Genomic DNA, 9,769 nt, shown 5'->3' on the forward strand with positions numbered 1-9,769 from the left:
TTTGTAACAAACGATTTCTGCTTTCACTTCTTTCAACTAGTCCATACCGATTATCACATCAAAACTCTCTAACTCTACTGGTATCAAGTCAATCTTAAATGTTTCGCTAACCAGTTTAATTTCTCGATTCCGACATATATTATCTACTGTAATTAATTTACCATTTGCTAATTCGAGTAAAAATTTATTATCCAAGGGCGTCGGTGAGCAACTTAGTTTAGCACAAAAATCTCTACTCATATAGCTTCTATCCGCACCCGAATCAAATAAAATATAAGTAGATTTATTGTCAATGAGAAACGTACCCGTAACAAGCTCCGGGTCTTCCTGCGCTTCTGCTGTATTAATATTGAAAACTCTTCCGCGGCCCTGCCCATTAGTATTCCCCATATTCGGGCAATTTTTAATAATGTGGCCCGGTTTTCCACATTTATAACAGACTACGTTGGCAGTACTCGCTCCGACACTACTTGTTCCGACATTACTCGTTCCGGCATTATTTGTTCCTTTAGTTCTGTTATACATTGGTCCGTAGACCTCACACTTTGTCGCTCTATGACCATTTCTTTTACACCTATTGCAAAATGTTTCGCAGAACCCCGGATGATTCTCTTCACACCTTTGGCATTGCTGTTTCTGATTATTGTTATTGTTGCGGTTGTTATTGTTGTTGGGACATTTGTTGTAGTTGTTGTTGTTGGGATTGCGATTGTTGTTGTTGCGATTTATGTTGTGGTTGTTGGGATAGTTGTTGCGATTGTGGTTGTAATTGTTGTTGTTGTTGTTGTACTGGTGACTCTTGTCACTGTTTTCCTCCCACTTTCTCTTGACTTGTTTCATGTTAGCCTCTTCGGTCACTTGCTCCTTAATCCTTCCTTCGATCTGGTTCACTAATTTGTGAGCCATTCGACTTGCCTTTTGTATGGAGGTGGGCTCGTGTGAACTCACATCTTCTTGAATTCTTTTCGGTAAACCTTTTACAAATGCATCGATCTTATCTTTTTCATCTTCGAACGTTCTAGGACACAATAGGCACAATTCTGTGAATCGTCGTTCGTACGTAGTGATATCGAAACCTTGTGTTCATAATCCTCTAAGCTCTACCTTGAGCTTATTGACCTCGTTTCTGGGACGATACTGCTCGTTCATCAATTGCTTGAATGCTGACCATGGTAGTGCGTAAGCAGCATCTTGTCCTACCTGCTCGAGATAGGTATTCCACCATGTTAACGCCGTACCTGTGAAGGTATGTGTAGCGTACTTAATTTTTTCCTCTTCGGTACACTTACTTATGGCAAACACCGATTCGACCTTCTCGGTCCACCGTTTCAATCCAATTGGTCCTTCGGTTCTATCAAATTCCAAAGGTTTGCAGGCAGTGAATTCTTTGTAGGAGCATCCTACACGATTTCTTGTGGAATTAGTTCCACTGCTAGATCCAGAGTTATTGTTATTTTGCATCGCAGCCTGCATTGCGGCTATGTTCGCAGCAAGGAAAACACGGAAGTCTTCCTTACTCATGTTCAAGTTCTGACGAGTTGCCGGTGCCATTTCCTTCAAAAATAGCCAAAAGAATTGAGTTAATCATATAGAATTTAAGAGTAGTCAATAGTATTTCGTAGCATTATATGAACTTATTTATAAAAGCTTTTTCTTCATATTAGCATTTTATAGTTTTAATTCGGGTAGTACCTACCCGTTAAGTTCATACTTACTAACTAATATACAATTTAACTACTACGCTTCTATATGAAAAACTTATTACAATAAAATTTCGCGATCAAACTTTATACAAAATATTACAAACTTACAATACCGCTATTATACATATAGGATGAAATATAACACATAATAACATTGCTACTCGGCAGCTATAAAGGTAATTCTAGTTAATACGCAAGTTGTTCAGCAAAAGAAATAAAGACACGTAATTCATATGCCCAGAAACAAGTCATGCATTCTGGGTTGCACGTTTAAAGTAACCATTATGACCATTGGCTAGGCAGCATGTTGTAATGTCGTCAAAAGGACGAGGGTTTCATAATGCCCAACAGCCGCGTAACAATCTAAAAACCTTGTTTCTCATCTCAACTACCGAGTCCGTCACTTGTGGGAATGTTTTATTTAAAAGTTGCAACCCAATATTCTTTTTCTCAATTTGATGAGAAGCGAATATTATTAACCCGTAAGCATAACATGCTTCTTTATGTTGCATGTTAGAAGCTCTTTCTAACTCACGAAATCCTATGTTGGGATATGTTGATTCAAAATAGGTTCTTAACCCGTAGCGTAAAATTGCATTTGGGTTCCCTGCATTTAACGCTTTAAAGAAAACACGGTGTAACTTACGGTCTCCCCAATGTGATATACCCCACCTATCAAAGGAAAGCCTTTTATAAACTAAGGCATTTCTAGAAAGTCTTTCAAATGTTTGACAAGTTAATTTCGCCATAACTAAATGTGCTGATGAATTCTGACCGACTCTAGACAAGATTTCCTCAATCATATCCTCTGGTAGGTCTTCTAAAATATTCGGTTGTCTACCCTTAACGTCCATTTTGTTTTTATACTGTAAAATAGACAAGGATTAGATTCGTAAAAGATAATTAACAAACAATACAAGCAATTTTTACATAGAACATAAAAGGACAAGCACACTACAATACACATAATACACAACATGATTACAACCCTCTAATCTGAATCACTGGCTTCTTCTTCTTCGGACTTGGTTCGTTTTCCTAATTTTCTATGAATATATGGTGTTCCACTAATACGATCCGTCATTTTCCATAATGGTTTAGAAAAACCTGGTGGTTTAGAGGTTCCCGGGTCATTGTTACATTTTAGGAAATACGGATGTTGCCGATACATATAAAGTTCATCGGGGTTGGAATCGGGTTTCTCTATTTTTATACCTTTTCCTTTATTATTTTCTTTTGCTATATTAAATTGGGTCGAGGTAATTTCTATAACATCATCGGAATCCTCATCGGGATCCGATTCATCGGAAAATTGGTAATCTTCCCAATATTTTGCTTCCTCGGCGGAAACACCATTGACCATTATTGACTTTGGTCCGTTGGTTGAGGATTTTCTTTTATTTAATCGATTTACTGTAGGTATCAATATTTCTTCCTCCGAAACCTCTTCTTCTTCCGGTTCCTCCTCTTCCGGTTCCTCCTCTTCCGGTTCCTCTTCTTCCGGTTCTTCTGGTTCCTCTTCGGGAATTTGTGAATCTTCCCAAAGTATATTCGACTCTTCATTATTATTAGGTGATTCGATGGGATTTGTACTAGTGGTAGACATCTATCACAAAATATCAAACACATTAAGAGGTTAATATATATCACATAATATTTACATGTTAATAATATATAGTTTCCAACAAAAGTGTTAAGCAATCGTTTTTTAAAGAAAATACGGTCGAAGTCCAGACTCACTAATGTATCCTAACAAACTCGATAAGACACACTAATGCAAATTTTTGGTTCTCTAAGACCAACGCTAGGAAACCAACTGAAATGTCCCGTTCATATTGATTATAAACGTTCCATATTAATTGATTATAAACGTTCCATATTAATTCGATCATTCAACCATAGAAAGTAGTTTCATGTACTTGTGTCTATATTGTAAAACATTTATAAAGCTTCATGTATTCTCATCCCAAAAATATTAGATTTTAAAAGTGGGACTATAACTCACTTTCACAGATTTTTCTTCGTCAGGAAGTAAGACTTGGCCACTGGTCGATTCACGAACCTATAACAAATATGTACATATATATCAAAGTATGTTCAAAATATAATTACAATATTTTTAATACATTTTGATGTTTTAAGTTTATTAAGTCAGCTGTCCTCGTTAGTAACCTACAACTAGTTGTCCAAAGTTAGATGTACAGAAATAAATTGATATATATTATCTTGAATCAATCCACGACCCAGTGTATACACGTCTCAGGCTAGATCACAACTCAAAGTATATATATTTTTAGAATCAACTTCAACCCTATATAGCTAACTCCAACATTACTGCATATAGAGTGTCTATGGTTGTTCCAAATAATATATATACATGGGTCGATATGATATGTCAAAACATTTGCATACGTGTCAATGGTATCCCAAGATTACATAATATATTAGAATACATGTATAATACAATATGAGTTAGCTAGGATATGATTAATATAGATTTGTTACAATATTTCCCGTAGCTACAACAATCAAAAAATATCCAATCTTGTTTTACCCATAACTTCTTCGTTTTAAATCCGTTTTGAGTGAATCAAATTGATATGATTTCATATTGAACTCTATTTTATGAATCTAAACATAAAAAGTATAGGTTTATAGTCATAAATATAAGTTACATGTCGTTTTTGTAAGAGGTAGTCATTTCAGTCGAAAGAACGACGTCTTGATGACCATTTTGAAAAACATACTTCCACTTTGAGTTTAACCATGATTTTTGGATATAGTTTCATGTTCATAAGAAAAATCATTTTCCCAGAAGAACAACTTTTAAATCAAAGTTTATCATAGTTTTTAATTAACTACACCAAAACAGCCCGCGGTGTTACTACGACGGCGTATATCCGGTTTTACGGTGTTTTTCGTGTTTTCCGGTTTTAAATCATTAAGTTAGCATATCATATAGATATATAACATGTGTTAAGTTGATTTTAAAAGTCAAGTTAGAAGGATTAACGTTTGTTTGCGAACAAGTTTAGAATTAACTAACTATGTTCTAGTGATTTCAAGTTTAAACCTTCGAATAAGGTAGTTTTATATATATGAATCGAATGATGTTATGAACATCATTACTACCTCAGGTTTTGTGGATAAACCTACTGGAAATGAGACAAATAGATCTAGCTTCAAAGGATCCTTGGATGGCTTGAAAGTTCTTGAAGCAGAATCATGACACGAAAACAAGTTCAAGTAAGATTTCCACTCGAAATAAGATTGTTATAGTTATAGAAATTGAATCAAAGTTTGAATATGAGTATTACCTTGTATTAGAAAGATATCTTACTGTAAATAAGAAAGATTTCTTGAGGTTGGATGATCACTATACAAGATTGGAAGTAAGCTAGCAAACTTGGAAGTATTATTGATTTTATGAAACTAGAACTTATAGAATTTATGAAGAACACTTAGAAATTGAAGATAGAACTTGAGAGAGATCAATTATATGAATAAAATTGAAGAATTAAAGTGTTTGTAGGTGTTTTTAGTCGTTGGTATATGGATTAGATATAAAGGATGTGTAATTTTGTTTACATGTAAATAAGTCATAAATGATTACTAATATTTTTGTAATTTTATGAGATATTTCATGCTAGTTGCCAAATGATGGTTCCCATATGTGTTAGGTGACTCACATGGGCTGCTAAGAGATGATCATTGGAGTGTATATACCAATAGTACATACATCTAAAAGCTGTGTATTGTACGAGTACGAATACCGGTGCATACGAATAAAATTGTTGATGAAACTGAACGAGGATGTAATTGTAATCATTTTTGTTAAGTAGAAGTATTTTGATAAGTGTCTTCAAGTCTTTCAAAAGTGTATGAATACATATTAAAACACTACATGTATATACATTTTAACTGAGTCGTTAAGTCATCATTAGTCGTTACATGTAAATGTTGTTTTGAAACCTTTAGGTTAACGATCTTGTTAAATGTTGTTAACCCATTGTTTATTATATCTAAAGAGATGTTAAATTATTACATTATCATGATATTATGATATATTAATATATCTTAGTATGATATATATACAGTTAAATGTTGTTACAACGATAATCGTTACATATATGTCTCGTTTCGAAATCATTAAGTTAGTAGTCTTGTTTTTACATATGTAGTTCATTGTTAATACACTTAATGACATGTTTACTTATCATTTATCATGATTAAACATAGTGTATCAATATCTTAATATGATTCATATGTACTTAGTAAGACGTTGTTATAACGATAATCGTTATATATATATCATTTTCGAGTTTCTTAATTCAATAGTCTCATTTTTGTGTATATAACTCATTGTTAAAATACCTAATGAGATACTTACTTATCAGAATATCATGTTAACTATATATATAACCATATATATGTCATCATATAGTTTTTACAAGTTTTTAACGTTCGTGAATCACCGGTCAACTTGGGTGGTCAATTGTCTATATCAAACCTATTTCAATTAATCAAGTCTTAACAAGTTTGATTGTTTAACATGTTGGGAACAGTTAATCATGTAAATAATAATTTCATTTAATATATATAAACATGGAAAAATTCGGGTCACTACATAAAAGACTTAAGCAAAACAAGATACCAATTGTTAAGGTTCGATGGAATGCTCGTAGATGACCCGAGTTCACCTGGGAGCGTGAAGATCAGATGAAGCTGAAATACCCTCACCTATTTCCAGAAGATGCGTCAACACCTTCAACAGCTTAAAATTTCGGGACGAAATTTATTTAACGGGTAGGTACTGTAGTGACCCGAACTTTTCCATGTTTATATATATTAAATGAAATTGTTATTTACATGATTAAGTGTTTCCAACATGTTAAGCAATCAAACTTGTTAAGACTTGATTAATTGAAATAGGTTTCATATAGACAATTGACCACCCAAGTTGACCGGTGATTCACGAACGTTAAAACTTGTAAAAAATATATGATGACATATATATGATTATATATATAGTTATCATTATATTATGATAAGTTAGTATCTCATTAGGTATTTTAACAATGAGTTATATACATAAAATTGAGTTTATTGAATTAAGAAACTCGAAACGATATATTTAACGATTATCGTTATAACAACGTCTTACTAAATACATATGAATCATATTAAGATATTGATACACTATGTTTAATCATGATAAATGATAAGTAAACATGTCATTAATTGTATTAACAATGAACTACATATGTAAAAACAAGACTACTAACTTAATGATTTCGAAACGAGACATATATGTAACGATTATCGTTGTAACAACATTTAACTGTATATATATACCATACTAGGATATATTAATATATCATAATATCATGATAATGTAATAATTTAACATCTCTTTAGATATAATAAACAATGGGTTAACAACATTTAACAAGATCGTTAACCTAAAGGTTTCAAAACAACATTTACATGTAACGACTAACGATGACTTAACAACTCAGTTAAAATGTATATACATGTAGTGTTTTAATATGTATTCTTACACTTTTGAAAGACTTCAAGACACTTATCAAAATACTTCTACTTAACAAAAATTCTTACAATTACATCCTCGTTCAGTTTCATCAACAATTCTACTCGTATGCACCCATATTCGTACTCGTATAATACACAGCTTTTAGATGTATGTACTATTGGTATATACACTCTAATGATTAGCTTTTAGCAGCCCATGTGAGTCACCTAACACATGTGGGAACCATCATTTGGCAACTAGCATGAAATATCTCATAAAATTACAAAAACATTAGTAATCATTCATGACTTATTTACATGTAACAAAATTACACATCCTTTATATCTAATCCATATACCAATGACCAAAAACACCTACAAACACTTTTATTCTTCAATTTTCTTCATCTAATTGATCTCTCTCAAGTTCTATCTTCAAGTTCTAAGTGTTCTTCATAAATTCTATAAGTTCTAGTTTCATAAAATCAAGAATACTTACAAGTTTGCTAGCTTACTTCCAATCTTATAAAGTGATCATCCAACCTCAAGAAATCTTTCTTATTTACAGTAAGATATCTTTCTAATATAAGGTAATACTCATATTCAAACTTTTATTCAATTTCTATAACTATAACAATCTTATTTCGAGTGGAAATCTTACTTGAACTTATTTTCGTGTCATGATTCTGCTTCAAAAACTTTAAAGCCATCCAAAGATCCTTTGAAGCTCAAGTTATTTTTTCATCATTTCCAGTAGGTTTACCTACTAAACTTGAGGTAGTAATGATGTTCATAACATCATTCGATTCATATATATAAAACTACCTTATTCGAAGGTTTAAACTTGTAATCACTAGAACATAGTTTAGTTAATTCTAAACTTGTTCGCAAACAAAAGTTAATCCTTCTAACTTGACTTTTAAAATCTACTAAACACATATTCTATATCTATATGATATGCTAACTTAATGATTTAAAACCTGAAAACACGAAAAAACACCGTAAAACTGGATGTACGCCGTCGTAGTAACACCGCGGGCTGTTTTGGGTTTGATAATTAAAAACTATGATAAACTTTGATTTAGAAGTTGTTCTTCTGAGAAAATGATTTTTCTTATGAACATGAAACTATATCCAAAAATCATGGTTAAACTCAAAGTGGAAGTATGTTTTTCAAAATGGTCATCAAGACGTCGTTCTTTCGACTGAAATGACTATCTCTTACAAAAATGACTTGTAACTTATATTTCCGACTATAAACCTATACTTTTTCTATTTATATTCATAAAATAGAGTTCAATATGAAACCGTAGCAATTTGATTCACTCAAAACGGATTTAAAACGAAGAAGTTATGGGTAAAACAAGATTGGATATTTTTTAATTGTTTTAGCTACTGGAAATATTGTAACAATTCTATACAAATCATATCCTAGCTAACTTATATTGTATTATACATGTATTCTAATATATTATGTAATCTTGGGATACCATAGACACGTATGCAAATGTTTTGACATATCATATCGACCCATGTATATATATTATTTGGAACAACCATAGACACTCTATATACAGTAATGTTTGAGTTAGCTATACAGGGTTGAGGTTGATTCCAAAAATATATATACTTTGAGTTGTGATCTAGCCTGAGACGTGTATACACTGGGTCGTGGATTGATTCAAGATAATATATATATCGATTTATTTCTGTACATCTAATTGTGGACAACTAGTTGTAGGTTACTAACAAGGACAGCTGAATTAATAAACTTAAAACATAAACGTAGTAAAAATGTTGTAAATATATTTTGAACATACTTTGATATATATGTACATATTTGTTATAGGTTCGTGAATCGACCAGTGGCTAAGTCTTACTTCCCGATGAAGTAAAAATCTGTGAAAGTGAGTTATAGTCCCACTTTTAAAATCTAATATTTTGGGATGAGAATACATGTAGTTTTATAAATGTTTTACGAAATAGACACAAGTAAATGAAACTACATTATATGGGTGAATGATCGAAGCTGAATATGCCCCTTTTTGCTTGGTAACCTAAGAATTAGTAAACCGATCTACTAATTGACGCGAATCCTAAAGATAGATCTATTGGGCCTAACGAACCCCATCCATGGTTGCGGATGCTTTAGTACTTCGATGTTGTTTTATCATGTCCGATGGATTTCCCGGAATGATAGGGGATATTCTTATATGCGTCTTGTTATTGTCGGTTACCAGGTGTTCACCATATGAATGATTTTTATCTCTATGTATGGGATGTATATTGAAATATGAAATCTTGAGGTCTATTATTACAATTTGATAAATATATAGGTTAAACCTATAACTCACCAACATTTTTGTTGATGTTTAAAGCATGTTTATTCTCAGGTGATTATTAAGAGCTTCCGCTGTTGCACGCTAATATGTGGACAAGATTTGGTGTCAGCATGCTTGTATAATATGTTTAAAACTGCATTCGAGATCTATTTTGTTGTAACATATTAATATTGTAAACCAATATGTATTGGT

This window comes from Rutidosis leptorrhynchoides, chromosome 3, assembly GCF_046630445.1.
Source record: "Rutidosis leptorrhynchoides isolate AG116_Rl617_1_P2 chromosome 3, CSIRO_AGI_Rlap_v1, whole genome shotgun sequence".
In the NCBI taxonomy this organism is placed as follows: Eukaryota; Viridiplantae; Streptophyta; class Magnoliopsida; order Asterales; family Asteraceae; genus Rutidosis; species Rutidosis leptorrhynchoides.